This window comes from Camelus dromedarius, chromosome 2, assembly GCF_036321535.1.
Source record: "Camelus dromedarius isolate mCamDro1 chromosome 2, mCamDro1.pat, whole genome shotgun sequence".
In the NCBI taxonomy this organism is placed as follows: domain Eukaryota; kingdom Metazoa; phylum Chordata; class Mammalia; order Artiodactyla; family Camelidae; genus Camelus; species Camelus dromedarius.
The window spans coordinates 2,383,964-2,406,839 of record NC_087437.1 but is presented as its reverse complement, the minus strand read 5'-3'; the positions used below and the strand labels follow the sequence as shown (position 1 = coordinate 2,406,839).

Below are 22,876 nucleotides of genomic sequence, written 5' to 3'. Positions count from 1 at the left end.
TAGCTACAAACGATAATTTTCTCCAGCTCAGAGAAATTGTCTATAATTTGATTAATTATTGCTTCTCCTTCATGTGTTCTTTTTACTCTTTCTAGAGCTGCTATCATTCACGTGTTAGACCAGCTCGATCTATTCTTCCAGATGCTCAGCTTTCTTCATCATGTCATTGCATAATTTATCCACTAAATTCTTCAACAAATAACTCTTGAGCTCCTACTGTAGATAGTTATTCTTCCAAGTAGGTGCATATTTTGATGAACAAATTCCTTTCCCTCATGTAGTTTATCTTTTAGTGGGAGATGACAGAAAAGAAAAATCAGATATATTTCAAGAGAAACATAAAGCAAATGAAAGTGGACAGGAAGCTCTGGTAGTTGCTTTTCCCCCAAAGTTTGCCAAGGACAACTTCATGGGCAAATTACCACCAGTCTAGCAGAAATTTAGAGTAAGAGTCACGTATACAGCAGAGAGGTCAAAGCAGATCCCCGTTTCTTTATTTTTAACTCCACTTTAAAATAGTTCTTCCATTGAAACATTCTAGATTGCTGTAACTTGAGTCACTATTTCCCTTTGAATTTTTAAAATTAACTGTTTAATTCAAAAGTAGTTTGTAGCTGCAGTCTTGCTGTGTACACAAAATGTCTTTGTTCTCCTTTTGAACCTCTTTCCATATTTTAACTATAGTTATCTAAGTTGTCCTCTCTTTTCTCCAGAGACTCTAACCCCTTCAAATTGTATCCATTTTATTCTAACCCATTTTTATCCCTTCCATCCTTAAATTCAAAACTGAGTAGATTCTTTGTGGTAAAGGAGATGGAGAATACCTAAGTAGACTGATTCTGACCCACCTTCACTAGTGAAAGTGTACTGATAACGTACCCACTCTCTTCTGCCTATTGTCCCAGTGTTCCTTATACTAACTTACAAATGCTTACCTAGCTGACAAAGTCAGAAAAGTCTGCAGAATTGCTTTGTTGAGAGAGGCTGAGACCTAACTCATTTTAGTCACACAAGGTTTCCACCGACAATTTTGGTCAAAGAATGCGGTTGCTTTAAATATGAGGAGAGAAGTGAGAAACCCATTTCAGATCATTATTTGCCTAGAATAGCCAATGGATAGTTATATTTTATACAAACTATTATTTTATAATCAACATGAAAATGTTGCAGAAACCTGAATTCTGTTGAGAGACAAAGTGACACTCGGAGGGTTGGAGTACTCGGGTTTATTTCACCTGTGGGCCCAGAGGAGTTAACACTCCAAGCTCTGGACCCCATTTGTAGGTTTACACAGGATTTTATAGGGTTTTAGGTTTTGATTAAGTTTGCACCATGTGCAAATTAGGTGTTAGAAATGGACCAATCTGGAACGAGCTTTTGAGAACCAATGGAATTTTAGGGGTAAGTTTCATTTTCCTAGAAGCAAGCAGATTTACAGAAGCACAAAAGTGGGAAGGCAATGGCCTTGCCTTGGAGGTCTTGCTGGTCCCTTTGTGGGTTTTTACTCTTCAAAACTATTAGGAAACAGAAAATATTTTCAGGAGACTGGAGGGTAAGTGGGATATAAATGATTATGATGAATAGGTTAAAGGTATCATTTTCAGTGGTAAAAAGGGAGATAATATATGGAAAAGCAGAGAGGAATTGCAAAGATACACATGAAGAAAGAAAAGAAAGATAATGGAAATAAAATATCTCAGTGGAAAAGCTAGGAGAAAAGAAAGAAAACAACTTTATCCTCTCCCCCTGTGTTTGTTTCTCAAGATGATTTCCTATAACTGCCTTAAAAGCATCTCCATTATTGGGCTGCATTTTGTCAGTTAGGCCAATACTTATTGGACAATTGGCTTTACTCTCTTTCTTGGACAGAGTTCCCCAAACTTTGTTCAATTACCAATGGAATACATGCTACTCATTTTAAAGAGAAGTGTCAGGCTATGAGGGGACGCAGCATCCAGAAGTGCAGAATAATGTCAGCAATCCCAGAGCAAAATGGCATCACTGGCATTGTGGTAAATCCTTCAGTAATACAGAGATGCCGGCATTAATTGCAGCTGTTTATTTTTTAAGTGTAGAGAACTCATAAAATAAAATAAAAAATCAGTGAATGTAAATATTTAATATATTTCAAATACAAGTTGTTAGAATAGACATTTTTTCAATGTATCTAGGAAATTATAAATTTTATAAAATAAAACAATGTATAATGCCATTGTAAGTGAATGGTAGAAAATTATTGAAGCAATGCATTAAATAATGAAGTAACCATAAAACATAGAACAAAACAAAGAAACTTGAAAATTAAATATTATTTGATTTTTTTAACAAGCTAGCTTCAAAGACAGTATGCATCAAAGACAGTGTCCCTTTTGGCTACTTAGTATATCCTTGCTTAAAAGTTTTCAGCTGAAAGAGCTGAAATAGCTCTTTGAAACTCAATACTATTCCTGGAAATTGAAAGGAGATAGTTGTAAATTAACTCAAAATTGTTTTCTCTGACTCTGTAATCTTGAAATACTCTTATCACTTGTTTGAGGACTTGGAGGAGGTTCTTGGTGTATTTTGGGGTGGGGGGCTGAACTATTCTATTATAAGTAAGTTGTAATTTTTGTCTCAAATAGAGCTTTGTGTTTACTTTTGTCATCTTTGGATTCATCATGTATAAATGAAGATTCCGATGCAGAGTTACTTGTATCAATTTCAACACTGTCATGTTCCATTTCTTAGAAAAAGCCTTTGAAGTAAGTAAAACCATTCTTAAAATAGAAGCTTTGCAATATTGCTGGATGCTCAGTCTGAGACTCTTATGGGCACAGACAAGTGTATAACAATAGATCACTCATTTCATCAGTTTATCTTTTTGGCATAAACTGGACAACTGAGTCACTATCCAGATCTAAAGACACAATGCATCCTATTTCATAGGTTCTTCAAACCTTAAAATTAAGTTATCAGAGCAAGTCTCTGTATTTTGGCCATTCAAATGAGCATGATAGACTTTAATCCCAGGAGACAGAAAGTCAATATTAAAAATAATAAAACAGCCATTTCTCTGGCTTACTGTGTGCTTAGACTGTGGCACAGAAAATCATAAATGCATAAAATATAATGATAGACTGTGATAAGGGCTATAAAATTTAAAAAATAAGGACAGGTTAAAGCAGAGAGAGTAGTGGAGAAGAGCTGTTTTAGGAATGTTTATTAAACTCAACAAGAAAGACATCTTTGAGGAGATGGTATTTGAGTAAAATCCTAAATGAAATGAACATTGAGCACCATAATTTCTGGTTAAAATGTGTCATAGATAGAAAACCAACAAATACAGGGATTTGAAGCAGATGCTTAAGGTATTCAAGAAACTTCTTGTGGATCAAAGTGGCAGAAACTCAGTACTCAGAGGCACTGTAGTAGAAGGTAATGGTGGAGGGAAAGGCAGAGACAAAATACAGCCAGCATGATACACATTTAAAGTACTTTAGATTTTATTTAAATGTTACAGGAACCCACTGAGGGAGAGTGGCAGGGGAGTAACATGATTTTAAAACAAATACATTCTCTTGTGTACAAAAGAGATGATAAGGAAGAAAAAACATTTCAATTCTGCTTTATCTGTAGCTCTCACCATTCAAATGATGGCAATTCTGCCTTTTAACTGCTCAGCTAAAAACTATAGAATCATTAATTATACTCTTTTAAACTCAAACCAGTATAAGGGAATATCCTATCAAGTCCATCTTAAAAGTCCATCCATAATCTAGCCACTTCTTACATGTCCCCTCTCCCATCCTGCTTCGAATCGCTATCCTCTCCTGCCCAGATCACTGCATTAGCTCTTAACTGAGCTCTTCGCATCTATCTGTCCTTCTCTACAGTTGTTCTCCAACATGGCAGCCAAAGCATCCCTTTAAAGTATATGCAAAATAAGTCACCCACTTGCCAGCAGCCCTGCTGTGCTTCCTATTCACCGTAGGGTAAAAGTCAATGGCCTTAAAATGGCATTCCCGGTCAGCATGTGCCCGCAGCTCCAGTTTCCTGCCCATCCGCACTGCTTCTCCTTGTCTTCCCCTGACCTGCCACACCAGCCTCATGAGTAGGATCTGAATAGACAGGGACTTGGCATTGGGTTCTGCCTCTGCTGTGAACGCTCGAGATAGCGGCGTGTCCCTTTGCCTCACTCTAACCACTGCCCAGACACTCGCTTTCTCAATGAGACATTCACTCACCATCCTACATACAGTTGAATGGGGAGTCAAAGCAGGGACGGAACGTGGGAGGCTAATGAGATTTCCAGATGAGAAATTTTGGTAGTTTTAACAAGAGAGTCACTTTTATATAAATAAGTGAATAAATGTAAATAGTAAATAGTAAATAGAAAAAGTAAATAAATGAATAAAAATGTTCATACACATGATATATATTTATGGGGAACTTAAAAGATTTACTGATATACCAGAAGCAGGCTGAAAGACAAATGAAAGAAATGATGGATCAAATAAAGAACACTGGCAGAAAAGCAAGTTTAATCCTGGGATTAAAAGTCAACCACAGGGGAGGGTATAGTTCAAGTGGTAGAGTGAATGCTTAACATACACAAGGTCCTGGGTTCAATCCTGAGTACCTCCTCTAAAAATAAATAAATAAACCTAATTACCTCCCTTACCAAAAAAAAAAAAAAAAAAAAAAAAAAAAGCAAAAATCAACCATTTCTTCATAATATATGAAGTTTGAGATGCCACATCAGGTTTGTATGGAAATGGACACCAGTTTACCTGGTTGGATGCAGAATTAAACTGGTTTGGTGTTTTCAGGTCAACAAAACATGAAACAAGGGAGATACAGAATTTGAAACTGAATATACATGTATGCTGAGGGTGATGAGCAGAGAAGAGGAATTTCAACCAGGTAACTAGAGGTACCTGTTGGTGGTAGGAAAACATGACAGAATTTCAATATTAGGATATGTGATTGAGTGAGCTTGAAGTACATGAAGTGATGATCAGAGAGTGGAAACATTTAAATCAAGGTGTTGCAGGGCATGTAATTACAGGTCATGATGAATTAAAAGCCATGACCACGGGAAATGGACCAAGACCAGGAGGAGGAGGGGAAAATATCATAAAATAATTGTCAAAGGATTTAAGCAACCAAGATGGGTGAATTTGCAAGATAGGTACTGATATCATGAAGAATGCTGACAACAGTGTTAGAGAAAGGGACACAAGCCTGGGGATGGACAGGAACTAAGAGGAGAGGAGATGCTTGAAAGGAGCCTTGGGAGAAAGAAACAGAGTTCGAGGGAGAATGGTCCACGGCATAGCCATTGATGAACATGGACAGGCTTTTGAGGGGGAAGAAGAGAAATGGTGTAGAAATGGCAACAAATGAATAGAGCCACCCAAGAGGACTACAGGTCCTCAGGTTTCAGTCAGAAAAAGAAATGAAAAAATGCAAAGAGAATGTGGCATTGGAAAATTTGCTGCTGACAAAATGAGATCCTGAGGGAACAGTGTATTGGATACTGAAGTGTTGGAGGCTGTGCAGAACAGACTGGCACTAAGGTTCATTTGATATGGTGTCCCCTGGAAGATGTAGAGGTTACACGGTACTAATTCAAACCTTACGTACATAGCTCTGTACTAACTTCTGTCGTGGTGTCTTATTATTTATTATTTGCAGAGAAATGAGTAGGTCCAGGAGTAATGGAAGAAAGGATTATACATGTATTTTCAAAATGAACCACTAGGGGGCCAGGTGGCAGGGTGACCTCTATACCAGTCCCCGGGGAATACAAAATTATATTCATGGCGGCAGAAGCTATTCGTGATGGTAAAATGTCAATGGTGTCCCAGATACTTTCAATTGTAATAGAGTTTCAAACCATAATCAGAAATATTAATATTGTGCTTAAACTTTAACAAATTTTTTCTCAGTTAAATTGCAGAATGATTTATTTGAAAGGGAAAGTTGGACTTACACATACAGCTACTGATTTCAAGGAAAGAAAAATATAGCCACTAAGCTTTTGAGATAATTAACCCCAAGAGATTGAGGTTTCCTGTTGGTTAAGAACTAGTGAGCCACCAAGTGGAAACCTTCCATTATTAGCAAACTCCTCATCCAAAAGTGTGATTTTTTTCCCCCAAAATTAATGTAAAAATGTAACTTTATTATATGTTGAAATCTGTCTACCTATACAATTCTGTGGTCCAACACTCTATTTCAAAGTCACGATGCATGCTTAATTAGGTTGATTTGTGACAGAAACTGAAAATGCTAACTCTCTCCAGGGCTGACATGGTGAGACATCACACAGACTAATGAAATGCTGAAACTGACTTGAGAAAAAAAAACATATTTTAATACATTGAATAGACACATAAGTTGGGCAAGCTATAATTGCGACTCCGTGAGTAGGAAACAGGAAAAAAAAACCCAAAACAAAACAATAAGCTAAGAGAATAAAATAGAACATCATTATTCCAGGAAATATCTTTGAATTTGAGGGTAGAAAATAAAAGGTTCAGAAAGCAAAAATCTGTATATAGAACAAAAATTCTGCTTTTTTTTAAAAAGCATAGTGCTTATTTTTCCAATATCGAGTTTCTGGCATATTTTACAAAAGTAACTCTCAGTAAATATTTGTTTAAATGATTGAGTTTCAGGCTGGAAGAAAAAGACAAACTGATGTAAGAGAAAGACACTGAGTAGTTTCATTAACATCGATTTCCTGATTTATGTTTCCTCATTTCATTCCAAATATTCAGAATGTGATCATCTTTATATGTAGAAAATATTAGAGGCATTACATTCAGTAAATATTAAAATAGGCAGGTGTGTGTCTCTGTGCTGTGTGTGTGTGTGTGTGTGTGTGTGTGTTTGTGTGTGATGGCAGTACCAGCAGTGTCTCCAAGCCCTCATGTGGTCTAGTGGTCCAGGCCCTTCCCGCTCTGGTGTGCAGCCAAGATCGCTCAGAATCTGCCTGCCAGGTCATGATGCCCCTCTGGCCACTGCCCAGCGCTCCTCAGAGGGCTGACCCGGATCCTCAGCACTGACTCTGGAGGAGCTTCCGGGCTGTCTATTGAGCTCCCTGAGCACCTGACCAGCCCGCACACCCCTGACTTAATGCCGATTCTCACAACTGCCCCCGTCTGATCTATCTTCGAGGCCACCAGCCTGAACCCCTGATCACCATTCACCACAGAAACCTCCCAATCATGTTACATCCTCCTCCTTAAACATCGCAGTTATTTGATGGTACCTTCCCTGTCTCCTCCTGTGCTGTCCTTAACAGCTAACCCTCCTGGGCGTTCTTCTCATTCTAATTCAGTGATTGACAACTTGCCCATCACACCTTCCTCTGATACAATCCCAGTCTCACTTAGTTATTTCAATATCTGCAGAGTTGACCCAGTTAGAACCCTAGCTTCTCAGAGGAGGAGGCTGTCTCAGCTCAAAATCTCAGTCTTCATTCTACCTCCAACCTACTTCCACTGCAGGGTTGTCCATGCTCCAAAACCATCGCACGTGATGTTCCTGCCATCATCTTAATGTCAAAGATCTCATGCTCCATCAACGGCCTCATTCTCCTTTTTAGCTCTCTCCTTCTCATGCTCTGAAAATAACTCTTCAACCCCATAATCCATTGCCCCTACCAACTCTCAAATGTCTTTTAGTCTCTCCCTGTACCCTTACCTATTGAATTAGATTATGTGGCTCATTTCTATATTCACTTCTTGCATATGCCTGAAAATCCCCTGCCCTCTTCTCTCCATTACTGTAGCCCGATCAAGACCCAATTTTAGTTGAATTAAACACCCAAGCTGTTTCATGTGAACATGTGAATAACTTCCTGTATCTGAGGATACTGCACAGTACTGTAGACTGAACTCACTCTTAATCCATGATCACTAGCTTCAAGGAGTCCATTATTGCTGCATATCAGTAATGCTCCATTTTCCTCCTACTCATGTGGATGACTTCACACCTTTTCATTTCACATGACTTCTTATTTTGCTTGAGAAATAGAACAATCAGAAGACACTTTCCAAATGATTCAACCCCACATATTCAAAATACCTAAATCAGTACAAATATCCTGCTTTGTCTCCATTGTAATTGATGTAGTGTCCACTGTCCTGCCTAAGCCCGCTCCTCTGTTTGTGTGCCGCACCCCAGCCCATCTCTCCTACTGTTTAAAGATGGCCAATTTTGAATGTCCTTCAGCTGCCACTCCATTGCTCTATATTCCTAATACCTTTTATAGGAAAAGTCCATTTCTTTCCCTCCATTCACCTGTGAAATGGGTCTACCCAATATTTTCCACACCATTCTGTCTGACTGCTCTTTTCAAGGGAGTCCTTATTTCCAATTTCCAATTGCAAAGATCAGTTCTCATTTCCTCTAACTATATTTAGCCACATTGTTTGAGATAATATAGCACTGTCCTAATATTCTTAAAGTATTTCCTATTTCCTGTGATGATTTTTATAGCCCTGACTCACTGACTGCAACTTCTTAGTTTTATTTTCCTGTCCTTTAATTTCCTCAAATAGAAGAGTGCCCAGGGTCTCATCTGCAGACCTCCCACTTCCCTGTCCAAGCTCCCTTCAAGGTAACCCATCCAGTTTCCTGCTTTAAATGCCATGTCTTTGTTACTGTAATTCAAACACATATATGAAGCTGAGACCTTTCCTCTAGAATGGAAACTTATGCATCTGAATGCCTCTCTCAGGGTTCCCACTTAGCTATTGCAGCCAACATGCCCAAACTGATTTCTTGATTTCCACCCTTCCCAACCATGCTGCTTTTTACACACATTTTCTCATTTTAGATAAATATATTTCAACATTTCAATGGAGCAAAAAAGAAAGATTAGCATTATCCTCGACTTCTTTTTATCTCTTGATTCACATCCAGTCCTTCAGCAAAATATTGACTCTTCCCTTTAGAAATATATTCCAAATCTGGCCCTTAATTATCACCATCATGTGACTTCCTGGGGGCAGTGTCAGTCACCACCACCTCTAGGATGTACATCATAGCACCTTCCTCACTGGTGTCCTTGTGTCTTCCCTTGGGGTCATACAACAATATACAGTCTAGGAAAAGGACGGAATGGTTCCTCAAAGCAGCACCTGCCAACTAGAATGGAAGTCTCTTGAGGGCTGGGCATTCCATCTGTTACACTTGGCTTTTCTCTACTGCTGTAGAAGAGGGTTTCACTGTTATGAGAGACTCTTCAAGTATTCTTATGTTATATCTTTCATTTTCTGCAATTACTGTAGCTCATAAACTCCATTTTATTTTCAAATTATTAGCACTCCCAACTAACACATCCTTCAGTAGTTTCAGAGAATCATCGACTTTCTATTCCACCTGCCTGATGACTCCAAGACATCAATTATCCCTTTTCCTTTCCCACCAGGTTGCACTTGTGCCCCCCATGCTCCCAGTTTGTAGGCACAAGTGAAAATGAGCTCCTGTCTAACCCGTGTTGCCTGTGGTCAGGAGATGCCAGTTGAATTCTTATGCCTAGTGTCTTAGTGTCTTTCTCAAGCAAGCACTTTTATTTCCTCTCTCATCTAATCATAGGAATTTAGATCCAGTCCATCTGTGCAAGTACAGAAACTAATACCATCATCACCTTTCTATTCTCCTCTCTTCATTTTACTTCTTCCCCAGCTCCACACTCCCCCCAACCCCGGATTCAGAATAGAAGAGAAAATGCTTGGGTTGAGGTGTGTGGATATAGCAGGGGAGAAGATAAAGGAGGATCTTCCTCATTGGTGCTGTTTGAGTTCAGTGCAGCATCTCAAGAATTTGGTAGAAATACACATTTGCAGTCCTCACGGGTCATATTGAATTAGAAACTCTAGGGGCAAGAGACAACTATTTTTGTTTTAGACAGCTCTTCAGGAGAGTCTAACATAGCTAAACTCTGGTGCAGATAGTGTGAGAATCACTTTTAGAAAAATACGCATTTTAAGATAACAATGCACAGATAATTTTTTTGCTAAACACATTTAAATCAAAGGGCTTTTATTTTTATTTTCAGTGATTCTCTTAATTTCCTTTGAGAAAAGAGAAATAGTCTTTCAGACTACTTTTTGTCACTGTTTTAACTTCATGCTTTATTAGTTTATATTGATGACATAGCCGTCACTTCATTCTGAGTCAAAGTTAGGGAATTTTCAACTATCCGTGGTGAGTTGTGGGAGGGATGAGAATCTGGGTGCTGGAATACTGTTTTTGTGCTTCAGATTTCACCACATTCTTACTGATTTCTGAGCTTGGATTTTCTCCCTTCATTTGAATTGGACTGTGCTATTTCTGACTCATTAACGCAGTTTAGTTTTTACTCTCCTGTCACTTCCCTAATATTTCCTAATATCTCTTGTCAAGCTCTATTAACCAGAAGTCTAATTTAGCCAAAGGATGAGACAATGTTTTTAATTATGTAGTTTTAAATGAGCACAATGTATGTTGTGCTTAATGTAAATTCTTAAAGAACATGGGCAATTTCAACAATTAGAACACATATGTACTGGCTCATATTAATTTCATGAGTTGTTCATTAATTTCAAAGTTGTTACAACTTGTTACTTACTTGATGTATTTATCCTAGAGAAACCTAACTTGTATCCTTATAACATTCACCCTATCAAAAACATGCTTTATAAAGCATTCAAGATCAAATTCCATAATTTTAAGTTTATTAATGATAGAAAAATAAACTGAGGCATGACAGTAATACCTCTAGCTATCTCATTTTCCCTTTGATGATAAAATTTAAAACAAAGCCTTCTAGACAACCAAAATCATGCTAATAAGGGCCAATAAAATTATCATATTTGACAAAGAATGAATTTTATATATAAAGGTACATTTACCTCATTTATATAATGCTATCCATATTTTTAAAAGTACATTACTTTTGTAAGTAGATTCACAAATATACTAGCACTATAAGGCTTAGAACCAGAAATTATAATTAAAAAGTCAATATCTTTAAAAGGATGGATTTATTGGTAAGTGAATATAAGATTGCATGCACTCACTAATTTCTAAGGTATTGAAATGATGAGGTTTCTCTTCATTCTCTTTTGAAAATGTCAAATTTTAAAAACTGATTTTATTTTTTTGGTAAACTTGTGTTTAGATTCCTTTGAAATTGCTCAAAGTACTGTCTACTGTACATCTGTGATGTACATGAATGCTTCTTTTCAGTGTGTTTTAAGGCTTTCCTGTATCAGAGCTTTTAATTTTCTTTTTTTATGAATATTCTAAAATTTTGAGGCTGTTTACTGCCCTTCATTAATGCCCGACAGAACTTACTTTAAGCAGCTGGATAAAAGTCAAGCAAGTGTGAACAGTACAAATTGTACTTCTTAATGTTGTGAGGAAGTGTCTACAAAGCTATTTAAAATGGTCTAAAATTATAGGCCCAGATAACTAGGTCACTTCTGTCATTTAAAATTTGGTAATTTTTAGCAAGTTTTTATTTAAATAAGGCACTGCTTCCTAAAAGTTTGCCTAAAGATCCTAAATGAAAACTACCAGCTGAGATCTGTGAATTGCAGAAAGAGATAATTACTCTACACTTTCAAAATATAATATTAATGTTGTATGTGTGCAGTAGAAGTAATACAGTGGATACTTACATCACCTCTTCTTTCTAAACCTTCAGATATTATTCAGTTATCCTACAAAATTCCATTATAAAGCAAAATATATGTTTTATAACTGTATGTTCAAATTCTGTCTGAGAATTTCTCAAGGATTTATTTAAAACCAATACCACAATGTTTAAATATCCCATAAAAACACATTCACATTTTTCTACTTTAACTGGAAATAACATATTGTAAGCCATTAAATAAAATTTAAGCTTGAAACAGAACATTGTTTTATTTCAGCCCACATGGCTTTAAAATTCATATATTTTTGTTTAAAAGTAGGAAATTAAGTAATCCTACCTGCAATGATCATTTTTGTCATATTTCATACTTGTGGCATCAGTCTTGCAAAGAAATGACTCATGTGGTGTTTGAAGTTGCTTACAAAGCAACTTGCTGTCAATATTGGTGAACACATGCATATGACATCCTAGAAAAGATTAAAAGGTAATTTTTTACAAAAATGTTCAGGTATTTCAAATATAATGAATGGATTCTTACATGGGGAGGGGAGAAAACTATTTACATGAGCAGGTAGTAGAATTTCTCAGTGTAACAATGTGGAAGGTTCTATTTTCCCAAATATCCCAACTCATTTCCCATGTCACAACCTGTTCCTACCACGGTATTTCAACACTCCCCTAACTGAGAGTTGAGGACTGCACTTCCCTCCTTGAGTGGAAGCAAGCTGTGACTCTGGGGAAAATATCTTCTGTGACTTTCAAAGCTAAGTTTAAAAGACCTCTGATTGTCTTGGGAGGTTCGCTATTGGAACCCAGCCACCATGCTGTGAGGAAGGCCAAGCCTCATGGAGAAGTTATACTTAGGGTTCTGGCTGGTAGTTGGGTCTGGTTGACTGCCAGTATCAACCACCAGACATGTAAGGAAGTCATTAAAATATGAATATGAATTCTTATTATAAGTTCAAGTATCAATCTTATTAAAAGGAAAGATATTCATTTGTAGGAATTATTAAATGATTTCCTAGTCTTTCTTCTTTAACTATTAAATTTAAAAGTTAAAATGTAACAGTAAATATAATGAAATAATAAAGAAAAATTATTTTAAATAACTAAAAATGAAAATTTAGATGATTACATTGTTCACATGGGAGAATTCTGGCAGAAGAACAAAAAAATGAAATTGAAGAGTGTTTTTGAATTTATGGTTTCTATTTAAAATACGAAAAAATGAAAATAAGTAGCTTTTCTGATTTTCCTGAATTAAGAAATTATAATATGTTAATTAGAATTTTAATTACTTGTACATTTCAGACAGATTAGTAATGGTAAAAAATAATTTCAAATAGCTCCCTTGTATGATAGATTCACACTTACCTTTGGAATAGGAGTGCAGTCAGTATGATTCTGACATGGTATCGGTGAACACCCATTGACATCAGTTTCACAATTTTGTTTGAGAAAGCCTTCTGGGCATTCCCCAGTGTAAGCTCTCATTTTGACTAATTCCCCCTTCCCAACAAGACTGAGAAAAACAATGTTCCATTGACTCCTTACAGAATGGGCCTTAAAAGATGACACACACAAAGAAAATAAATGTGATCATAGGCATGTAGCCAACTTAGTACAGAAAAAGGCTCTAGAGTTCATGAAATCTTTTCTAACACATTTTCCTGGTGTAATTTACATATCATAGAACTCACCCATTGCAAATCTAGAATCCAATAATTTTTGCAAATATATGGAGCTATTGGACCCTCAGCACCAGTGTTAGCACATCTCCATTAACAAAGAGCTCCTATATGGTCCCTTCTTGTCCCTGGCTCCATCCCCATGTGATCATTCATCTTTCTGTCTCTAGAGATCGCTGTTTCTGGGCATTTCATACAAATAGAATGATAACAACGTACTATCTTTTGTGATTGGCTTCTTTTCCTTAGAATAAAGTTTTTGAGGATTTTTCATATTGTATCACTACCTTGTTACCCTTTACTGCCAAAGAATCAATTCAAAACTATACAATATTTTATTTATTCATTCACAAGTTGGTAAACATTTGGGTTGATTTCACTTTTCAACTTTTTTACTGAGATATAATTGACATATAACATTATGTTAGTTTCAGGCTCATAACATAATGATTCAGTATATGTATATATTGCAAGATCATCACCACCATAAATCTAGTTAACATTCATCATAACACATGGTTACAAATTTTTCAAATTCTTCTTTTGTCATTTCATGTCTTCCCTTGTTTACTTCTTGGTCAGTCCAACTCAAACTATGTCAGTTTTGTTTTTATCAAAAGCCAGTGTTTGTTTTTATCAATTTCTCTTGTCAGTTTCAATGATTTTGCCATTAATCCTTTCTTTTGTGTCTTTTGGGTTCAGTTTGCTCTTCTTTTTCTAGTCATTCAAGGTAGACGCTTAGGCTATTGCTTTAAGACAATTTTCTTTCTTAATGTGGAAATTTAAAACCATAAACTTCCCTGGAAGCATTGTTTAACTAAATTTCATAAATTTTGATATGATGTGAATATGTGTATTCCACTGTGATTCTTCTTTGACTCAGGTTATCTTAGAAATTTGTTTAATCTCCAAATATTTGGAGATTTCTTAAAATTTTTCTGTCATGAATTTCTAATTTAATTCTATTAGGGTTGGAGAGAATGTATCATATGACTCTAATTCTTTCAGACTTATTGAGACTAGCTTTGTGGCCAAGTTCACTTGTTGACAGATTGTCTACCAACAGCAGAGTTGAACGTATGCCCTCTTGGCACTGATTGCAATTTGAGAGCGGATACCTACTTAAATTTGTACCCCAGGAAAGTCACGTGCCTTCCACTAACCCCCACCCTAAGATTGTGTGACTAGAACAAATAAAGTAGTGACCTTATGGCCTAAGTCTGGTAGCCCCACTGCAGCTTTCGTAAGAGCAGGATCAATCTGTGTTTCATCGCAAGGTTGAGAGGCATTTGTCAGCTATGGGTCAGCATGATGCTTTGGGCACCCCCTAGTGGCAATGAAAGGTACCTGCAGGACTGGCCTGACAAGCCTTGCCTTACCTGTTAAGTCCTGGGCTTCGAAATGGAACATACTCCTTTACTCCTTGTTGGCCTGATTAGACAATTCACACATGCTGGGGAGAGCTGAATAGGGACATGTTCGACTTCCTGCTAAAAATGGCATACCTGGCCTCCAGAAATTACCTACAGAAAGTAAAAACATATATATATGTATATTTCAAGTTCATAAGCCTTGTCAACCAATCACTTTATAACCTAAGGCCAACACGTATACAAGTTCATTGGAAAAAAAGCTTTAGACAAAACTCCAACTATTGTTACTTAGCAAGAATATATAAGCCAAAGAAAAGAAAAGAAAAGAAAAACTTAGAATATATGCTATTAATGGATTTGAAGCTTGAATTGTGTGCCAGATTCTAAAATATAAAGGCAATATAAAATGTTGAATGATCACAGTATTGACATTGTTATATTAAAATGGCTCAGCATCTAACTTCAGTGTATTAGTACCTGGATAATTATTCTGATCACGCAAAGAACAATGAATATGTATTTCTCAATGTTGTGATATACTAACATATTATCATATTAAATAATTATAGGAAATAAAATTTAATTATATTTAAGACATAAAGGTTAGTTAGCATCATGGGAAGAATTATTTGAATAATATGACTTCATATGTATGTAATGCTTGCAGTTTCCATGGCACTTACATTCATAATATCTGATAAAATCCTTAAGATAAACCTGAGATGTATAAAACATCACTATTATCTAGTTTTATGTTTGAATTTTTTTAAATGAAAAACTCATTTTGCTAGCAGTTAAGCAACTTGCAACATGCCAGACAGTTGGTTGATTAATGCCAGGTTAATAATAAAAATGTGTGCATTCCACTTAATCCTATTATAATTCACCACAACATACACCCTCTAGATTTGTTCTTTAAAAAAGAGATTAAGACTCAAAAATCACTTGATTGCTAGCATTAGTCTTTTAGACAGTTAGATAAGGAGAGGCACCAGGTAGATGAGGTGGAGGAGAGAGAGGATGGTCTCTCCTCTCTAGATATTTTAGATAATACATTGTAGCAACTCTAAAGAATGAGCCACACTCCTCCCAACCCATGGATTTTTGTTCTTGTTGTTTATTTATTTGCTTGCTTATTTAGTGACTTGGATGTGTTAGGTGATTAGATAAGTGGGTGCACCAGGCAGATAAGGTGGAGGAGAGGGAGGAAGGTCCAGAAAATGGTGATGTGCCTGCCTTCAGCATAAAGGGGATTTGCTTCCTCTAAATGAGTGCCAGCAGGAAACCGCTTAGAACCTGACAGCCACAACTGCATGGTAGTGACAAGGACATAACCTGATGTGACCCAATGCTGACCGTAATATAATTAGCATTGTGGTTTAGACACCACCCGCACCCCAGGCCTTTCTGTGTGCATCATGGGTAGGGACATGTGCAAAAGGGGGTGAACAGGGGGAGGAGCCAAGATGGCAGAGTAGAGAGACCCCCAGCTTGCCATCTCCCACAAATACACCAAGAATTACATCTACAAGCTCACTGAATCACACAGAACAACTAATGAACTCTGGCAGAGTGTCTCTCATTTCAAAATACAAGATGGTTCTCAGAAAATCTGGTAAGAAATAAAAGAAAAAACTCAGTGCAGGACCAGTCTTGCAGGGACTGACTGGCACAGGAAGAAAGGTGCCCTCACCCTGGGATGCCCTCTCTATAGCCAGGTGGTCAGTGGGGACAGAAGCGGGGCTTCTGAGGTTCAGAGGAGAAAGTGGCAACTGCGTGGCAGAAAGAACTATGGGGAACTGATGCAGAGGGTCCCTGTGACCCCGCAGCCCTAGATGCAAGCCAGCAGGGACAAGCCAGGACTGGCTTCAGGAGATTGGCGAGCAGCCCAGGCAAAGGGCTGGGCCCCAGGGCACAGAGGCAGCCTCGGGGGACTGGAGGGTGGTGTGACTTCTGGCTGGGGGTGTTTGTGGAACAGAACAACCTGGGACCCTCATAAAAAAGCACCACCTCTGGTGTGAGTGAGGGGAGGGGCACAATGAAGCCATGCCACAGCTGCTTTCTCTGCTTCGCTCCATTGTTACTGCATCCTCATAAGGGAGGTCAGACTTGGTCATAGCCATGACTGCTGTGGGGAGGCAGGGCTGAAGCTGAACCCATACCCAGCGGCCCTGCAACCAGTGGCACAGGCAGGATGGAGATTTGTTTACAGTCCCAGGCAGAGAGGGCAGGTTTGCTCTCTCTGGACCTTCTGTGGACCCACGCTGCTGGGATGAGCATGCAGTGAGCGGAGCCCTGACCCATGGCATGGGTGGGCACAGGCATTCACAACAGGCTGGTGGGCCCTACTGTGTGGGGGGGTGGGGCTGGAGTCGGCACTGAAATCCTGGCATGCCACAGACCCAGGCATGCGACTGCATTCTAGCTACAGCGGTTCCTAGCTCCTCATATTGGCAGATCTGGACTCGTGGTTACTGGGGCTCCGAACCTGGGGGACAGCAGAGCTAGTGGTTGACATTCCTGCAGCTAAGGTGGAGACAAAGTAAGTGTCAATAAAGAGCATTTTGTCAGCCCTCATACCAAGTGACATATAACTGCCAAGTGGGCATCTCCTGCCTACTCCCTTCCCAGCTGCAGTGCTCCCACCCAGCCCACCACACAGCACAGCTCACAAATGGGTATAGAAGCCAATATTCTAGGGAGCAGACTTGGGTCTGACAAGGCTGTGACAACTACAGAACAAAAAAGGAGGTCCAGCTCAACAACAACAATCAAGGCAGGCACTGAATACCACACCCCTAACCACAGCTCCAATCAAAAGGAGAACAGCCAACACTCACGGAAGAAAGGCATGGCAACCGTCCACACGAAGCACAGCCATGGCAAACAAACTATTAGATGCACGAAGTCTACACGGGAGCACTCCCACTTTAAATAAAAATAAACAAACAAAAATAAAATAGCCCTTCAATACCACAGTAGATAATGGATGTTCCTAAATCCATAGAGCCGGGAAAATATAAGTAAAATGAAGAAGCAGAGGAACCACTCCCAATTAAAAGAACAAGAGAAATCCCATGAAAAAACAATGAATGAAATAGACCTCAATAGTCTGCTAGATCATGACCTCAAAAAGGGAATGATCAATGCACTGAAGGAACTAAGAGACTATCAATAGAGACAGAGAATACTTTAAAAATGAAATTGAAACTATAAAGAGGAGCCAATTAAAAACAGAAAACCCAATGTCTGAGATAAGAGCCAGGATAAAAGCTGTCAAAAGCAGACTAGACAAGGCAGAGGAATGAATATGTGACTTAGAAGACATGACAGCAGAAGTCAATCAATCAGAACAGCAGACAGAAAAGCAAATAAGAACCAGTGAAAGCAACATAAGGGACCTATGCGATAATATGAAGCATGCTGACCTATGCATAACAGGGGTCCCAGAAGAAGAAGAAAGAGAAAAGTAGATTGAAAACGTATTTTAAGAAATCATGACTGAAAACTTTCCAAATGTATAGAAGGAAACAGATATCCAAGTACAGGAGGCACAGAGATTCCCAAATAAGAAGAACCCAAACGGACATACACCAAGACATATTATAATTAAGTAGAAAGAAAGGATTCTAGAGGCAGTAAGAGAAAAACAAAGAGTGAGTTACAAGGCAACCTCCATAAGGCTTTTAGCTGATTGCTCTACACAAACACTGCTGGCTAGAAAGGAGTGGCAAGATATATTCAAAGTTCTGAATGAGAAAAAGCTGCAACTTAGGATGTTCTATCTGGCAAGACTATCCTTTAGAGTAGAAGAGAGATAAAGAATTTCACAGACAAGCAAAAACTAAAATAATTCAGCAATCCTAAATCCATATATTAAAAGAAATATTGAAAGATCTGCTTTAAATAGAAAAGAAACAGGAAGCTACAGAAATGAGAAAACCATAATTGGAAATGTGATAACTACAATGAGTTGCAAGAGAATAAACATGAAGATGAAAAAATAAAGAATATAAAAAATCATAGAAAGGTGGGAGAGGAGAGCAAGAAAATATAGATTTCTCTCTCCCTTTTTCTCCTTTATTTTTCTTCTTTTTTTTAGGATGTGCTTGGCCTACATGACTATCAGTCTAAAGCAAACAGATATAGTAAGGGTAACCACAAATCAAAAGCATACAACAGAGTCACAAATGCCAAAAAGAAACCAAGCTAATACAAAAGAAAGTTATCAAACCACAAAAAGGAAAATAAAAAGGAAAAGAAAGAAATAAAGAAGAAATACCAAGTAACTGGAAAACAAAGTTCAAAATGGCAGTAAACACACATCTATCATCACCGTAAATGTCATTGGACTAAATGCTCCAATATAAAGACACAGAGTGGCAGCTTGAATAATCCAACAAGAGCCTATAATGTGCTGCCTACAAGAGACACACTTTAGAGTGAAGCACACACACAGATTGAAAGTGAGAGGAGGGAAAGATCTTTCATGCAAATAGAGAGTAGCAATACTCATATCAGACAAAATAGACTTTAAAACAAAAGCCATAAAGGGAGATAAAGAAGGGTACTGTATAATGATGAAAAGAGCAATACAAGATGAGGATATTATGCTCATTAACTTATATGCACCCAATAAAGTAGCACCTAGATACATAAAACAAATACTAACAGACATAGAGGGAGAAATTAATGGGAATATAATCACAGTAGGAGACTTTAACACCCCTGTAAGACCAAAACAAGCAATTCTCCAATGAAGATGTACAAATGGCAAATAGGCACATGACAAAATGCTTAATATTGCTAATTATCAGAAAAATGTAAATCAAAACTATGAGATATCATCTCAGACCCAGTCAGAATGGTCATCATCCAAAAGTCCACCAATAAATGCTGGGGAGGCATGGAGAAAAGTGAACCCTCCTACACTGCTAGTGGGAATGTAGTTTGATGCAGCCATTATGGAAAACAGTACGAAAATTCCTCAAAAGACTAAAAATAGACTTACCATATGACCCAGCAATCTTACTCCTGGGCATATATCCAGAGGGAAACTTAATTCAAAAAGATACATGCACCCCAATGTTCATAGCAGCACTATTTACAATAGCCAAGACATGGAAACAACTTAAATGTCCATCAACAGATGGCTGGATAAAGAAGCTGTGATATATTTATACAATGGAATACTACTCAGCCATAAAAATAATAAAAGACAGTCATTTGCAGCAACATAGATGGACATGGAGATCGTCATTCTAAGTGAAGTAAGCCAGAAAGAGAAAGAAAAATACCATACGATATCACTCATATGTGGAATCTAAAAAAGAAAAAATAAAGACAAACAAATTTATTTATAAAACAAACTCACAGACATAGAAAACAAACTTATGGTTACCAGGAGAGGAGGGGTGGGAAGGGATAATTTGGGAGTTTGAGATTTGCAGATACTAACTACTATATGTAAAATAGATTAAAAAAACAAGTTTCTACTGTATAGTACAAGTAACTATATTCAATGTCTTGTAGTAGCTTACAGTGGAAAAAGAATATGAAAATATATGTATGTTCCTATATGTCTAAAGTATTGTGCTGTACACCAGAAATTGACACAACATTGTATACTTCAATAAAAATATATTTTTTAAAAAGGGGTGCAAATATGACTAAGCACTCCAGGGGCAAAGCCATTAATCAATCAAGAGACCATATGTAAGCGAGGGTATAAGACAGAAGAGTCAAACAGAGGCCATTGCTGTCTGCCCTTTGATCAGCCTGCCTCCCATTCTTGGAGGTGCACTTTCCCTATGCTAATAAAACCTTTAAAATCTTTAACTACACAACACTTTTTTTTTTTCTACTTTCTGAATTCTTCTCTTTCAGGTGAGACAAGAACTGAGGTCTTCCCCTTTTGGGGTAACAAGTCCAATACTCCCACTCCAGGATACAACGTCATGTGTTAAAAAAAGAAAACCAAACACATAAATAAATAAATAAATAATTGCTTTGGCATCTTGTACAAACAAACAAACAAATTTCTCAATGTATAAATATACCTCTGTGCATATCTATCGTGGCAGTTTCCAAAGTAATCAAGAGGAAAAATTAGTGAACAATGAAATGTTCATTTTACAAGTATTTATTTTGAAGTAATTCACATACAGTTGCAAAGATAGTACTGAGAAGTCCTGGGCACGGATACATCTCATAGAACCATAATACACTGTCAAACTAGGAAACCATCATCAGCACAATGTGTGGCTAAAACTCTGTGTCATTCTATCACATGTGTACATTCAGGTAACACTACCTCTGACACGGTAGAGAACTATTCCATCACCACAAAGATTTCCTTTGTGTTACCCCTTTACAGTCTCACTCATCCCTAATTCTCTTACAACTTTGTAGCCACTGGCAACCATTAATTTGTTCTCCACCTCTACAGTTTTGTCATTTCAATAATGTTATACAAGTAATGTGTGGCTTTTTGAAATTGACTTTTTTTTTTCCACTTATAATGCCCTGGAGAGACTCTGAGTTCTTATGGACTTAGCTTTGCAATAGGAAGTTTAAAAGAGACTTTTGTACAGACTTGGTGCAAAGTCGCAGGAACGATCCACTGAACAGCGAGGAAGGAGTCAGCAATTGGTCAGATCCCCAGCTGACACCTCACTAATGACAGCCAGAATTTTTGGAACAATGTGGTGGAGACAGTAAAGCGCATCTGTTATTCCAAAGGTGACATGAACTTCTAAGCCATCTTTATAAGCGGGGCATGTTCTTGCCAATGAGATCCTAGGAGAAATTCTGTGTGTTCAGTCCAAGGCAAAGCCTTTGTGTGTGGATGCACATCCTTCCATCTCTCCCCATCTTCAGTTCACTGGCCACTTGGAAGCCACACGTTCTAGTCGGCGCCCCTCCCATATTCCAGCAGTCTAGCCCCCTGAGTCACTACTTGGGAAAGATCTACCCTACGGAGGCACCAAGCTTCCAATGACTTTTGTGTAAGGAAAACTTTGAGTTAAAATGTAAAGTGTCAGGTGAATGTAAGTCTAGCCTACAATGGCAACTACTGAAAACTCTGCCAAAGTTGAGGTTCTGCCATAATGAGAAGTTAAAAGGTGTGGTATTGGCTTCCTGAGTGGTGGGCACCAAGGAAATGTGAAAGGGTGAAAAGCTGCCGATTCACATTATAAAGTATCACCTGATGTAACTGGAGAGAAACTGAAATGCAAGCTTTCTCAACACCTGTAGCAGAAGAGGTTGGAAAGCACAAATGTAGTAGAATGTTTCAGCTGCTATTTACTGCTTTTGGCAAGATAGTAAATAAAACAGACTATGGTCTATCTGCAAACAAATAAAAGAATGGAAAAATTGGAAATACCAGGGAGCAATATTAAGAAGAAAAACAAAGTGTGACCATTTGCTGGCATGGACTGGTATGGCCCAGAATATGCAGGCTCTCTTTCTACATCTTCAATATGTTAAAATGCTTGAATGATTCACCATGTGAAAATAAACCCCTTTATATCAAAATATAGGGCATTAAAAATCTATTCAGCATAAAAAGAATTAGAGGGCAAACACAAAAGTAGTGATGCATCTTTTCATCTTTTAGACATCAAAATATGCATACAGCCATGTGTATATAAGACACGTGGTCCAAATAATTTAAACTATTAAGCAGAAATTCTATTCAATCACCTAAGTAAATTTTACTTTAATGGCGATCTTAATGGGGCATCTGCAAAGGAAACTAGCTCTGCTCTCCTAAGAAGGTACATATGTCCACTAAAAACTGACAGTAAAGAGAAGATCATTTTAGACTGCAATATTTTATTATGATTTTAGTAAGTTCTTTAGGTCAGGGCTCTAATGAAGTGTCAAAATTGTCTAAAGAAATTTGGTGTAAAATAATGCATAGCGGTTAGTTGAATATTTTATCCATAAAAATTCATTTCAGTCTACTTTCATGTGAGAATAAAGCTATTATACTCTAAGGGTAGAGCACACAGAGACGTCATCACATAGGAGAGCAATTTGCCTTTTACTCCTGTGGGAAGAGAAAGTAAGAAAAGGTTGCTAGGAGCTCTGCTCAAGGAGTAGAAAAGTGTAATAAGCAAAAAAACATGAGAAAATTAAAGAAAGACAGCCAACTTGTCGACTCATGTTTG

The 22,876-nt window shown here is 37.7% G+C and overlaps 1 pseudogene; it reads right to left on the bottom strand.

Annotated features, from left to right (window-relative positions):
• The window catches only part of LOC116151601 (ubiquitin-conjugating enzyme E2 D2-like), a 72,903-nt pseudogene that overhangs the window by 29,514 nt on the left and 20,513 nt on the right, over positions 1-22,876 (bottom strand).